Source organism: Triticum dicoccoides, chromosome 2A, assembly GCF_002162155.2.
Source record: "Triticum dicoccoides isolate Atlit2015 ecotype Zavitan chromosome 2A, WEW_v2.0, whole genome shotgun sequence".
Taxonomy (NCBI): domain Eukaryota; kingdom Viridiplantae; phylum Streptophyta; class Magnoliopsida; order Poales; family Poaceae; genus Triticum; species Triticum dicoccoides.
This window is the reverse complement of record NC_041382.1, coordinates 608,404,780-608,419,430: the sequence shown is the minus strand read 5'-3', so window position 1 is coordinate 608,419,430 and position 14,651 is coordinate 608,404,780. Positions and strand designations below refer to the sequence as shown.

The following is a 14,651-nucleotide window of genomic DNA, read 5'->3' as shown; positions in this document are numbered from 1 at the left end:
AGCTCGCTGTTGGTGCGTGCAAGCTGGAGTGTTGGACGCTTGGGACAACAACATCTGTTGGTTCTTGATTGAAAAAATAACTACGTACGTACAGCAAAGTAGACACGCTTGGATCGGAAATACCCGAGAATGGGAGGACCTAAAAAGAAGAGAGAAAATGCAGCAGCAAGGCGGAGACGGAGACGGAGACCTTGACCGGTTGACCCCTTCTGATTGAGCTGCCATCTCTTCTTCCTTCTCCGCCCCTTCTCAGCGGGCCAATAGCTCCTGTGCGACGTTTTTCATGCGAATTGAAAGGAGTGCGACGTTGTTGGAATGAATGGCTGCGATGCGATGTTTTAGAAGCAAACAATAGCTCCAATGCGACATGGCTCTGTTTAACCATGAAATGAAAAACACGAGGGGTTAGCGATTCGAGTTATGACACGCGGGACCTAGAAGTTACTCGTATGCGGGTGGGACCCACAACTTATCCACGCAAGCATGCCCGTGCTCGCATGCGGGTGGGACCCACAACTTATCCACGCAAGCATGCCCCGACCCGAGCCAGCCATGAGCCCGAGCCAGCCCACCCCACCCCACCCCCCCGCCCCCGCCCTCCATTCCTTGCCCTGCCCCTTTCCTTCCCACCTTCTTCTTCCTCTGCTCCGGCAACGAAGCGCGCCGCCGGCGAGTGATGTCTAGCTCGACTTCGGCCTCCCGCCAATCATGGACGCAGTATGGTCCACTGCCGTTGACAAGATGCCCCGATTGCCCGCGCATGGAGCCTCTGAAGCGTTTGACTTGTGTGAGGGAAGAAAATGGCAACTGTGGGCGCGAGTTTGTGAAATGCTTGAGCAAGCCACAGCCGGGGCAGGTTAGATCTGTGTTCTTGACCAATCCTATGGTCTCCTTTCTCCCGATTTCTTTCTTTTTTCCTCGAATTAGGGCGGTAGATCTGGGTGGTGGATCTAGGATTCATGCGCCTCCGGCGCACTGTTTTTCAGGTTCTGAAGAAATGTGGGCATTTTGAGTGGCTCGATGACTATGTTGAAAGGTTGAAATTGGAGGGATCAACCGGAACCCAAGAGCTCAATTTTGGGGGGCGGCTTGCCGTGGAACAAGCCTCCAATTTGGCGGACAGAGCCGATCCGATGATGCACAGTGCAGAACTGAAGTATGAATTGAAGAAAGTTGGCAAGCAACTAAAGCATCTGATCGATTTGAAGCAGCAAGCAAATATGATGGCTGGAGCATTTTATGGTTGTGTCATTGCTATGGGTTTATTTTACTTGATGTTCATCAATCGCTAGAATTTGTTAGAGTTTCAGTTAGTGTGTCAACTAGTTTCAGGGGATTTATTAGATGAATTTGAATTAGTGTGAAGCAAAACTTGCTTGAATTATTATAATGATATTCTCAGAGGCCCTATTCAGTGTTCATGCTCTGTTTCCTCTGTTTTTGTTCTTCAGTTAACAGAGTACGCATCCAAATTCAGTTTCTAGTAAAAAAAACAAACTGGGCTGCCGAATAGATGTTGGGCCGTGAGAAAATGGGCCCTAAGAAAATAACCATGCCCAAGACCAGCCCACCCGCGTAGGGGCACCAGCCCACCTCTAACTTCGGCAAATAAAATGGGGCCCAATAAAATGTTACTTGTCCTTTTATTTTGCCTTTTTCTTGCACTAAAGTTTGTGATGGATAATTTTTTGATGCACTAAAGCTAAATGTTAATTGTTTTTATGCATGTCTACTGTTTCATGAACTAAATGAGTTGCATGCTTGCATGAAGTGCCCGAAGTAAATTAGTTTGCATTTTCTAGTTGCACCCATGTCCATAGTGGGTTTGCATGGGGCTCCTAGTTGCATGTCCATGGTTTGGCCAATATTTTGAAGATGTTGTGTGTGGTGATTGGGGTATAGAAACCCGGGCCCGTAGCAACCCATAGCAATACACGAATAATAAGCAAAAACAACCCCTAGGAATCCACAAATAATAGCACAAAACACACAATATATATAGTAGCATACCCAATGATTATATAGAAGCATAACAATTATATAGAAGCATACCCAACGATTACATAGTAGCATACTCATAGTTCCACGGGGCATGATAGCCTTACAACTTAAAGTACTAATAAAACTTAATAATAGTAGCATAACTATTACAACTTAAAAAAACTAATACGATAGATCTAAGCTAGATAGATAGGGGGCACAAAACGCGGGTTCTTCGGGTTCTTCTTCTCCTCCTCCTCCGGGGCCACCTCGCTCCTCGGGCGCCGCCCTTCACTCCTCCCCCTCCTGTTGTTGATGGGGTACGGGAGCGTGTGCATGACGCCGTTGTTGGGGAAGATGCCGTTGAAGTCGGTGAAGATATTGTAGGTTGTGAAAGCTATGAACTCACAACCTACCCAAAACGCTCGCCCGAGGAGATGGAAAGCATCGAAAGGGTTAGTGAAAGTGGCGAGGAGCCCAACCACAACGCCGTTGTGGTTGACCTCCTCAACATGGTACATCCGAGGAGAGCCGCGGGGGAGGTGGCGGAAGCCGACCGCAAGGAAGAACTCCGTTAACTCCCTTGCGCCCCTCCACCTCAAGATCGCCCAAACCCTAAGGGTTCTCTCGACATACACTCCGGCCGGGTAGAGCCTTTTCCGGCATGGTTGGGGGGAAGCGGTAGGTGGGGCCAGTGTACTGCATGGTGGCGGGGTGGCTCGAGGGCTCGATCGGATTTGATGGAGAAGAAGGAAGAAGGAGGGTAGAGGAGGCAGAGGATGGGGTGTGGATGAGGAGGGAGAGGAAGACGATAGTGCCCGGCTTAAATAGCCCAAGTGCGACGTGGTTTCACTGGTGAAGATGGGCGGGCGGCGTTTGGTGGCGCCCTAGAATTAATGGGCGGGCGGCGTTTGGTGGCGCCCCATGAAAGTGTGTACACGAGCGTGGGAAACGGGCTGCGATCCTTCTGTGCCACCGGTCGCGGGTTAAGGGGGACGGGTTCACGCACGCGTCTGTGCCGTCGTGGGTCAAGGGGACACGCCTTCCGTGGGTTCTCTGCGTGTGCCGCCCGTGCATTCATGCCGTAGCCCATTAATTTGCACATCTTGCTAGTGTCTGGCTAGAGGGAGACGTGACAATAATGGACGCCTTCATTTGCCCATCTTGTAACGGGCAGCACGCCATTTGAACTGCATCGATACCCACATCGATACCCCATGCCAGTTTTTCGTCCTCAAAGAGGAGCACGCCATGTACAACACGCCATGCAGCGTTGGCTTTTTGGTTGTCTTCATCGGGCTGCTGCATTGTGGCGGGTGCATGCTTTGATGCGACAATGCATCGGTTGTAATGGTAGGCATGCGACAGCTTACTGCGTAGGGGTGGCGGAGCAGGGCTACGTCGAGGCCATGCATGCAAGCGGGCCCGCATGCAAGCACGGGCGCAGTTCTGCGGGTGAGCATGCATGCTGTGGGTGGGCACGGGCACGCATGCAACGATGGGAATGGGCACTGCGTAGGCTTGGTCCATGCACCGCGTCAACTCTTGTCGTGGGATTCAATCCTGATGCCCCAACGAGAGAGGCTGATCCAAACCCCACCGATTCAACCAATCAGGGCGTCTCATGCGGATCGATATACACTGTAGCTAACCCTAGCGCTTGATCTCAACCGTCCACGCACAACGATCGATGACCCAGTAGTGTGCGGGGTTTTGAGGGGTTTTGAGAGGGGTTTTGAGGGGTTTTGAGGGGTTTTGGCTGATTAGGGTTGAGCATAACTAATTCAAAAAAATCAAAAAAATATAAAACTTGCGCACATAGTCTTACTATGTCGTATAGTAACGAGAAAAAATTATAAATATGATTTACATACATTTTTACGAAAAATCCTTCACAAAATTGTCATTCCTCGAACAATGTAGTATGGAGTTCAAGGGAGAGAGTAGTGGGCACCCGAGAGTATAGGTGGGGTTTTGAAAATGAAAAGTGTGAAAACCTCACCAAAACTTCATTTTGGATTGACTAAGAAAGATCTTAACTTACTTTTCTCATTTTCATGTTTTTAAACTTGTTTTATATATAATTTTTTATTAAACCTTGTTTTTCCAAAAAAAATAGAAAATTAATTCAATGAATAGTGAGACTTTAGATTTACACTATATAGGTAGAATAGATGTGTAGAAAAATTATTTGTCTGGTTTAGGCAAGGTGCAAAAAAACTTGCTTATGAGGCCGTTTACCCTACCTTTGAAGGTTATTTGAGACACACTTTTCATGACTATGAGTTCAACTTACCAAAAGGGCTGGAAATGATCAGCAAACAAACATATTTCAGTTGAGGTACTTTAGATAGCATTAAAACATCAATACCCCATCCCTAATTCAAATTTGAGCCCAAATTTGAATTTAAATTTGAATTTTATTTGGCTGGTTTAGACAAGGTACCAACAAACAAGTTCGAATAGAAATAAGGGATACATAGTGACTACCAGTACGCACCAAGTTACAAATATTATTACATGCCCCAAATTTCAAAACTGTTCTCTGTTCTACCTCTTCCTACCACGTCGCATGCCCTTCTTCGCCTTAGCACTTCTTGTTTTTGGTTCAACTACACACACAAGTTCACTGATCATCTTGGGTTTTTTCACTGGTCTTTTCACTGGTCTTTTCAACACCTCGCCAACACCCTCGTGATCAGTGTCTTCAGTCTCAATGTTGACAGCAGTTTCAGTTTCTTCGGTGTGTACCTCAACATGGGTTTCTTCAGTCTGAACCTCGACACGCTCAGGTTCAGTTTCAACCTTGAGAGCAGTTTCTTCAGTCTGACCTCGACACGCTCAGGTTCAGTTTCAACCTCGAGAGCAGTTTCTTCAGTCTGAATGTTGACTGCAGCAGGATTTTCTTCACTCTGCTCAGGCTGAGGCACACTTCTCTTCTTTCTACCGCCATTGACTCTTGCTTTTTTTGTTGGCCAACACTGTTCAACAACAAGGGGCTGACTTGCTCGCTTCCTCCTGGCCATTGGGAAAATGTTATAGATATAGTAATTGGAAAAAAGCACCAAATCAAAACACAGACAAATAAACAAGAACATACTTTGGTTTATCAGGAGTGTAACGGCATTTGACAGATCCCACTCTGTGCCCAAGTTCCTGGCACAACTTGCATATGTTTTTGTTACCTTTTTGGGCTCTTTTTGGCTTTCCATCTTTATTTCCCTTCTTACTACTCCCACCTTTCTCAAACCATGCCTTGAATCTACTCTGTTTAGGCCTGCCAGCCTTTCTTTTCGTCAAGGGAGGACACATGGAAAATTCAATGTCCACTTCAGGCCACTGAGACTGATCTGTTAGTGCTAGAATTGGAGTAGCATATGCAGCTTTGAATTTTGCTACCGAATAATATTCATGCAAATATGGGTGCATGTTTATCTTCAGTTGGGATGCTAAGAAGAGAATGGCATGCTCACATGGTTTACTAGTGTGTTGCCACTCGAGGCAAGTGCAATCATGCAATTCAGTGTTAACAACATGTCTCCTTCCAGTTTTGTTATCTCTAACTTCAGCACCCCAAGGTGAAGATTTTTCAACAAACAAATGTGAAAGACATCTGCTCCTATTGACCACCTGTTGTACCACTGCTGGAAGCTTATCACCTTGCAGACAATCACCTATCCTTCTTCTCAATTCCCACAACCGCATGAGCATGATCCTGATTTGGTCAACCATGTCATGCACAGGCAAATCTTTTAACTCCTTCACTTTGTTGCTGAAACTCTCTGCCAAATTGTTGTTGATGTGGTCACACTTGATGGCAGTGTTGAATGCTGACATGTACCATAACAAAGAATGGTAGGTGTTCAGCCATGGACCAAACTCATCACATGCTGCCTTATCAAGATGATATTTGTGTGTCTGTCTAGTGTAAGATCTTGCTGCTGGCCACATGCGCCCAAATTCTTCTCCTCTAAATTTTTTGATCAAATTCATCCACAAATGACCGAAGCACTCCCTCTGCTCAGCATGTGGGAAAACATTTTTCACTGAATTTTCAAGCCCCTTGCATGCATCTGTGTGTATAGCCAAAGATGACACTGGCCCTAGGCATCTTTTCAACTGGATCATGAACCATGTCCATGAAGCCTCTGTTTCTGACTGAAACAAGCCAACAGCAATAGGAAACATCCAGTTGTGTCCATCTAGAGCATTGCATGCTGCCAACTGACCATTCCACTTGCCTGTCAAAAATGATGAGTCTATGCTCAAATATGGACGGCACCCTGCTTTGAACCCATCAATGCAAGGCTTCAAAGCCATAAAAAACTTGGAGAACTTGACTTCACCTTTGGCTGATACCTCTGTATCTATCTCCACAACACTGCCAGGTGACCTCTTTTCCGCCTCTGCTTTGAAGTTGTAAAGCATCCTAAATGTATTTGCCCAATCACCATATAAATTTTTCATTGCCCTTTGTTTTGCCTTCCACACTGTGGTATATTTCAGTTTAATGGGGTACATCTTTTCCAAGTCTACTTTGAGTTTCTTCGCAGTAGTGTTTGGTGTTTTGGCTAAAATTGGGGTGATCTTTTCTGCAACCCAAAGTTGTGATGTCATGGTTGATACTCTCTGTGAACTTGTAATACAAGTATGTTGATTGGGGATTTGGTTAACCCTGACAGTACTTCCATCAGGTTGCAGTCTAGCAGATATGTACCACTTGCAAGGCTTCACACTACCATCAAATCCTCTGCACCTCGCATAAAACTTTTTTTTATCAGTTCAAACAGTCTTGGCATCAAACTCATGTTTCACTGCATAAGTCTTGAAACACATCCTAAATTCCTTCATGCTTGGGAACAACTTGCCTACTTCAATGACAGGGTTTTCTTTGTCATACACATGCACCAGCTCATCATCATGTGCATCATCTACCTCATCTGCAGCTTGTTGCATCAACTGTCCATCTACTTCTTCATCAGCATTAGCAGGCAAACTAGATTCACCCCTCTCCTGCTTATCTTTGTCATCGACTGGAATGCCAAAAAGTTTGGCCATCTCAATGTCAGGCATTAGTGCAATGACCAAATCAGTAGGCTCATCTAATTCAACTACATTCCAATCAATAGTTGCTGCAGTTTCAGTTTCAGTTTCAGTTCCAGTCGCCTGTCCCTCGGGTATTACTGTAAGTTCAGTACACATGGGAATCAATGGCCTCTGTGTAGCCCAATCATCATCTACCATCTGCGCAGCCAATTGTGATGGCACATATCCAACCTTCGAAAAATGTTCAGATCAACGAGCTCAGCAAAAAAATTAGCCCGTTTGCTTGTCCAGCCGTTTTGCCGATCGATTTCTTCAACAATCTGTTCACTATCTTCTATTCTCACATACTCTCCTTTCCAATCATCAAACCGCAATAGTGATACTTCTTGCTCTGGACCCCAAACAATATTCTCGCCAATTTTTTCCACCCATTTCTTCACTGCCGTCTCTCCCATGTTCTGTAGAACTTGTGGATCAATCTCTGTAAACTCAACCTCCCATTTAACAATAGTGTCTCTCTCAATGTTCTATATGCTACCATCAACTAATTTTGCCTTTGATGGAAAGAAATTGATTGTCAATTCGAAGGTCCGAGCGGCAGCATCCCCTCTGTCAGTGGCGGACAGTGTGAGCCCGTGAGAAAAAGCAGACGAGGCCACCCCCTAATTGCATGCAAAATTGGATCGGAGAGAGGCGCATTACCTATTCGAAGTTGAATCTGGCGGCTCCATCTTAGTATGCCCACGGGCTCCCCTCACAACCTATCGATTCCGCAAGCAAAAACAGAGGAAACGAGCTGAGATCTACGGGCCGGAGAGAGGAACGGGAGGGCGATTAGGGTTTGAATTCACTCACCATTTTCTGAGGACGAAGGCTCCGCCGCCGTTGAGAACGAGGGCTCCGCCGCCGTCACCGAGAACGCTAGATCCGCCGCCACCGGAGAAGAAGGGGGGCAGAGTGGCGGGCCCGGCACGGTCGGGCGACAGGGCACGGTCAGCTGTTTTGAGGAACAATTAAGTTGGACCCACATGTCCTAACATAAACGGGCAGGCTTGGTTGACGACCAATTTAACCACATTTAACAGCCATGTCGTGCGTGAGCTATTTGCCTGCTCAAAATTGTCGCACCACAGCCATTTGCTCGAACAACGTCGCACTCTTGCCAATTCACCTCAAAAACGTCGCACAGGAGCTATTGGCCCCTTCTCAGCTCGCCGCTCCGCTCCATCCATCCATCGATCCACGCTGCTGCAGCTGCTGCTTCTCCACCATCTCAACCCCCCTGCTGTTGCTGCTGCTGCTGCACCTACGTCGGCTGCTCCTCTTCCATCTCTCCGCTGAAAGCCTGCTGCTGCTTCATTGCTTCACCGACCTGCAGTCTCAGGTTTGTGTCCCCGTCTCCAGTTCTGTCGTCGCCTCCTAATTTTATAAGCTGACCGCCTTCGGATATTTATACGTACTTTATTCTCACTGGTTAGTAGTATATCATTTCACTGGCTTTGGATCTTGCGGTGGATCTGGATTTCACTGGCTTTAGATCTCAAGGTGGATCTAGAGTTTATATGTTCTTTCAAAAAAGAGGGATCTGGATCTAGAGGACGATACTACCTCAAGTTAATTAACTCTGGATTTTCCGTCACTTCAGGTGGATCTAAAGCGGACCTCCAAGAGGAGCACCCACGGCGCTACTCTGCTTCTCGAGGAATCGCTGCAATGGGAGCTGCCTCTGTCACCTCAAGCTCGGCTTCCAGCTCAGGTGCAGATTCTTACCACATTATGCTTTACTCCGAAAAAAATCGTTGAGAATAAAAACTTGCTCCTATGGTTTGGATGGGCTGTTGAAGTCTCTGCCTCCATTTGTTTCTTGGCCTTTTTGCTACAAAACCTTCATTCATTCAGCAGGTTGTTTACATGTTTCAGGTGCAGCACAAGCATAACTAGAGAGCCAAGATAGAGCCAGAGATGGCTGGAATAATGGTGAGTGCTTCTACCGGGGTGATGAACTCTCTCCTGGGTAAGCTGGCCACCCTGATGGGAGAGGAGTTTGCCAAGCTAAAGAACTTGAGGAAGGAGGTTAAATACATCAGCGATGAGCTGAGCGGCATGAAGGATGCTCTAGAGCGCCTTGCAGATGTGGACGAGCTAGATGTACAGACTGCAAGGTGGAGGGATGCGGTCAGGGAGATGTCTTATGACATTGAGGATATTATCGATGACTTCATGTGCAAAATTGGGGAGAAGAAGAAAAATCTGGGTTTGTCCACGACACTATTCAACGTCTGAGAACTTCAAGGGCCCGCCATCAGATTGCTGGCCAGATCGAGGACATCAAGAAAATCGTGCGTGAAACAAGTGAACGTCGTGAGAGGTATAAGGTCGATGTCCCCACATCGTGCAATGTGGCTGTTGACCAACGGGTTGTCGCTCTCTATGAGGATGCAGCTAAACTTGTTGGTATGGAGGGCCCAACCAATGAGGTTGTTGGCTGGCTAAAAGATGAGGAGAAGAAGTTGAAGGTGGTATCAATTGTTGGTTTTGGAGGTTTGGGTAAAACAACACTTGCCAATCAGGTATACCATAAGCTGAAGGGGGGATTTCATTGTGGTGCATTCGTGCCAGTGTCTCAAAAGCCAAATATGCCGAAACTTCTGCATAGTTTATTAACCAAGCTTGGGTGCGGACAATCTTTTCATGACTGTGAGTTAAATTTTCTTCTTGACCAAGTCAGAGAAAATCTAGAAGACAAGAGGTACTTACTTTTACTTTGTATATTGTTGTTGTTCACATGTGCCTCTGATACTTAGATTCAATATTATGTTCTGCTATACGAGAATCAATATTTAATTTGATAAAGAATATTTTCGTCTACCTTGAACCTTTTGAAAGCCTTGATATTTTTTTGTTAATTTACTTACCGCTGTACTGATCTTCTTGCAGGTACTTGGTTATCATCGATGATCTATGGGATGTATCAGCATGGAATATTATTAAATGTGCCTTCCCAGAAAATAATCTTGGTAGTCGATTAATAGTAACTACAAGAATCAAGAATGTGGCTGAGGCATGTTGTTCGGGTCACCACGAGCACATTCTTGAAATGATACCTCTTAATGAACAAGACTCAAGGAAATTGTTTTTTGGTAGGATATTTGGCTGTGAAGAAGCTTGTTCAGGTCAACTCAGAGATGTTTCAGTTGAAATTCTCAAGAAATGTGGCGGTCTGCCACTTGCTATCATTAGCATATCCAGCCTATTATCGAGTGAAAGTTCCGACCAAAAGGAGAGGTGGAAACATGTACTGGATTCTTTGGGGTCAGTGTCGGGTACAAATCTCACCTTGGAAGGAATGAGGCAGATCTTGAACCTTAGCTACAAAAATCTTCCTCGCCACCTCAAGACATGCTTCTTGTATCTTGGTATGTTTCCGGAGGACTATAAAATATATAAGGATAAATTGGTAGGTCTCTGGATATCCGAAGGTTTTGTTAGTAAAGCACCTGGACAAAGCCAAAGACAGGCTGCAATAAGTTATTTCAATGAGCTTGTCAATAGGAGCCTTATTCAACCTATATGGATTGACACGGATGGGTCAGTGATATCTTGTAAAGTACATGATATGTTGTTGGATCTTATCTTGTACAAGTCTGTAGAAGAGAATTTTATCACTGTAGTAGATAACTCAGAGGCCATTACAGGAAAGCTTCAAAAGCCCCGTCGGATGCTCTTCAACTTGGATGGTGCAATATCACCAGGCATCGTTAGTATGTCACAAGTGCGATCATTTGTAAGCTGGAGAGGGGGAGGTTCCATGAATATGCCTTCTCTGGCAGAGTTCAAGTATCTACGAGTTTTTGTTGCCAAATTCAGTCATCGTTCTTCTCCTAAAGCAACTTTGGATCGCAAAGACAGACCTCGTTCTGCTGGTTGCACTTACTACCAGAAAATCGACCTGACAGGACTGTGTAAGTTATATCAGCTGCGACATATATCGATTGATGGCTGTACAATGTGCCAGCTACCAACCGAAATTAGCGGGCTACAGAAGTTAGAAACATTTGATATAGATGCGTCATGTATCCCAAAGGATATTTTTCTCCTGCCTCACTTGTTGGATCTGCGTGTTCTAAACGTTAAAAGGCTGCCTGAGGGCATTGGTAAAATGAAATCACTACAACGCCTGGGTTGGTTTGACACGCGTTACACCTCACTCGACAGTATCAAGGGCCTAGGAGAGCTCACCAATCTGAGTACTCTATCTCTCATAACCAGTTTATCTGAAGATGTGGATATGGATGTTCTAAACGCTTCTTTGGGAAAACTTTGTAACCTCGAGTTTCTGCACATATATTCACCTTGTTCTTGGATACCTGAGGCAATAACGCTGTTGCCTCCTCCCCCCAACCTTGTGAAACTCAAGTTCAATAAAAGCTCCCACGTCCCTAACTGGATTGGGGAACTCCATAACCTCCAGATCTTAGATCTCATTGTTGAGAAGCTGGACAACGATGTTTTTGGTGTTCTCGCAGAGTTACCCGCCCTCATCGACCTACGTTTACAGTTTGGTGCCCTGGAAGAAACAATTACCATCGATGGGGCAGCATTCGCAATCCTGAAGCGGTTTGAAATCAGCTCGAGTATCATGCCACGCTTGGCCTTCCAAGCTAGGGCAATGCCAAAGCTCCAGAGCCTCTATCTATATTTGAACGCCAGTGGGTGGAAGAAGGATGAGAATGCTCCACCTACAGGTATCGAGCACTTGTTAGCACTTGAAATAATCGATGTACAAATATGGCAGTATAAGCATCTAAAGAGAAGTGCGGAGTCAGCCATTAGGAGGGCTATCAACATGCATCCCAGCCATGCTCACATTACAATCAATATCAAATTGTACTGATTTAATGATAATCCTCGTTATCAGCCACGACCAGCAGCTGGTACGTTCAAATTTACACTCAATTCTGCAGCTGGTCTATCTCTTATCTGTTTCCTGGCAACTACTGGGTGATGTTCGTCTGTTCCAGTTTGGGCTGTAGCTTGCCTAATACCGTACCTTTATTTACTACTCCCTCTGTAAAGAAATATAAGATAGTTTAGATCACTAAACTAGTGATCTAAACGATCTTATATTTATTTACAGAGGGAGTACTTTATTACTGTACCTTCTTTTTTTTGGTTCTAGCAAGACTTCTGTAGATCTATGCAGGTTCAGAACTGGAGATGCCTCGAAATAAAAAGTTCATAGCTCTACCGACACTTTTTTGAAATTTGAGTTGTTATAGTTTCCCTTATGAATGGGCATTAAACAAGTCTTTGCAAATGTTTAGGCCTGTGTGTCCAGAATAAGGTTTGAGGTGCATATATATAGGTTGAAGTAAATTACTTCAACTTTATATGTTGGCACTGTTTGATTAGCTCAGAAAACGAGTAATTTTGAGAGTTCAAGCATTTTGATAGACACTGATTTTCAGGGAAGGAAGTGGAAGTTTTTTCTTTGGGGCACCGAGATGCGATACACGAAGGAATATTGAGATGTCCCTGGCATTTATGCCAAATTGAGCGGATGGAACATCAAGCTATCATTTTGTTTCTCATTTGTCTCCAAGCTGATGCGTGATCACATACGCTTTGCCTGGCTTGATGGTGGGCAGGACTTCGCACTTGTTATTGTTGCGCACGTACGTGTGCCTCTTAATTAGTTCATCAAACTGATGTTCCTTATCTGATTCAACTGAATTTTTATTCATTGTACTGTTTGCATTTCTCAAAAGGAGAATCAAGATGTCGTATTTCGCTCCGTTGATTCCTATGCGAGATTGTGTTGGATCGCTGGATGTTCTATCTATATATTTTGGTAGACAGATGTTGTATGAGCGTGCAGGGGAAAGTTTCTGAGTATACTATGTACATGGCACTAGCGGATCGTATGATGAAGTGAACGGATGGTTGCCGGGAATCCGATCGATAAAGAAGCTGGATCCAGGCGCCGCTGCCTCAGCCAACCTTCGTCGGAGCTTCTCAGGCTCCGTACGGGCCATCCATGGCCGTTGCTGGCTGACGAGCAGCAAAATGCCATCGCACGCCCTAAAAATGTTTCAGTATCTTGTAAAACAGGGGAGGTAGCACAATGCAGAATTTGTTCGCTGCTAGCTAGCTTCATGTAAAAAATGCCCTTAGAAGTTGTTCCACGCTCGAGAATATGCCACATCACGTCGGTTTATCCTCGTGATTTCCTTTTGTGTTGGAACAGATTACCTATGATCCAGTTCAGTGATAAAACGATCTTGTGACTTGTGCAGGGAAGATGCAACAGTAAAAAAAGAGACACATAATTGTGTCGTGTGTCTCTGGTTGGCCTTGGCTTGGTTGGCCTCGAGGCGGGTCAGGTTGGGATGAAGTAGCCCGCGTCCCCGTTGCCATGGAGCAGGAGATGTCCTCTCGTGGCCTACAGATCCTTGGGCGGCGGCCCTATCGGCGAGGCGGCGTCGTCCGGCGGCTGGAGACGTCTGCAGGCGACGCTGGCCAGCGTACTCGGCCGCGCGGGTGGCGGATCGCTGGTGGAGTCCGGCCATGGCGTGGTTCTCCGTTGCGTCAGATCTGGAGGTTCCCCTTTCTCCTGCTGCCTCTATCGTCGTCCTGGTGGTTTGTGGCTGCAGGCTCCGGTGGTGGTGAGCCCTGGTGGTGTACTCTGGGTCCGGGGGAAACCTTGGCCAGTCTAGCCGGCCGGCGGCAGCAACGCTCATGGGCGTCGCTTTCCTTCATGAAGGCGCAGCTGAGGGCCCAATCTACCCACCCCATTCCGGCCGGGTGAAAACCTTCAATCCTTTTCGGATCTGGCGGCAGCGGCGCTTTTTGCGTCGTGACCTTCCTGGAGGTGCGTCAGGGGCTCTGGGGCTCGGTTGGGAGTGCAGAGGATCTACAGGTGGAGGGGATAGGACCAGTGGTAGAAGGTGGTGTTCGCGAAGGAGGAGCGGCGTTGCATCTGATACGTCGACAATGGCGGGTCTCAGCGGCATGGAGCAGCGGGGTCTCGCTGCTGGGCGTGTGTTGATGGACGAGTGCAGGATGGTGGCGTTGTCTGGCGTCGTGGTGGCGTCGACGGCAGCTAGACCGGGCAAGGTAGATGCAGCAGTACATCTCTGAAGATGGATTGGTGGCAGGTGGATGCGGCGGCCTCATACCCGGCAGGCGTCCTGGTTGAGGAGTGCGCCGGACCGGTGGGTGACCCATACCCGGCAGCTGTCCTGGATGGGAACTCAGGTCTTAGATGCTAGGTTTGGCAGCGAGGTCTGTTTGATATTAGGCCCAGACTATCAGCATCCCTTCATTAAATGAATAGGAGTAGCAACAGATGTTGCCTAGACGGTGGCTTCAGACTTACTGTTGTATTTCTTTGTAAGGTCTTTTAAGAATAATTAATAAAAGCGGGTAATAGGCGCCGGTGCGCCGGCGGAAACTTTCGGCCGGTCCTTTTTAAACCATTATATTAATGCGCTGACGGCTGTTAGATAATCACGGCACAAAGTCAACGTCTCCACGCATTGATTCTCCCTACCCGGAAAAAGTGGATCGCAAACAAAGTGCAGCCCGCGCGCAGCAACTGCTGTGCCACCGCCCACCGGGCATGC

General features: G+C 46.5%; 1 pseudogene; it reads left to right on the top strand.

Moving 5' to 3' along the window:
- Positions 1-8,164: 8,164 nt before the first annotated feature.
- Positions 8,165-12,820, top strand: LOC119355677 (annotated as a pseudogene).
- The last annotated feature ends 1,831 nt before the right edge of the window (positions 12,821-14,651 follow it).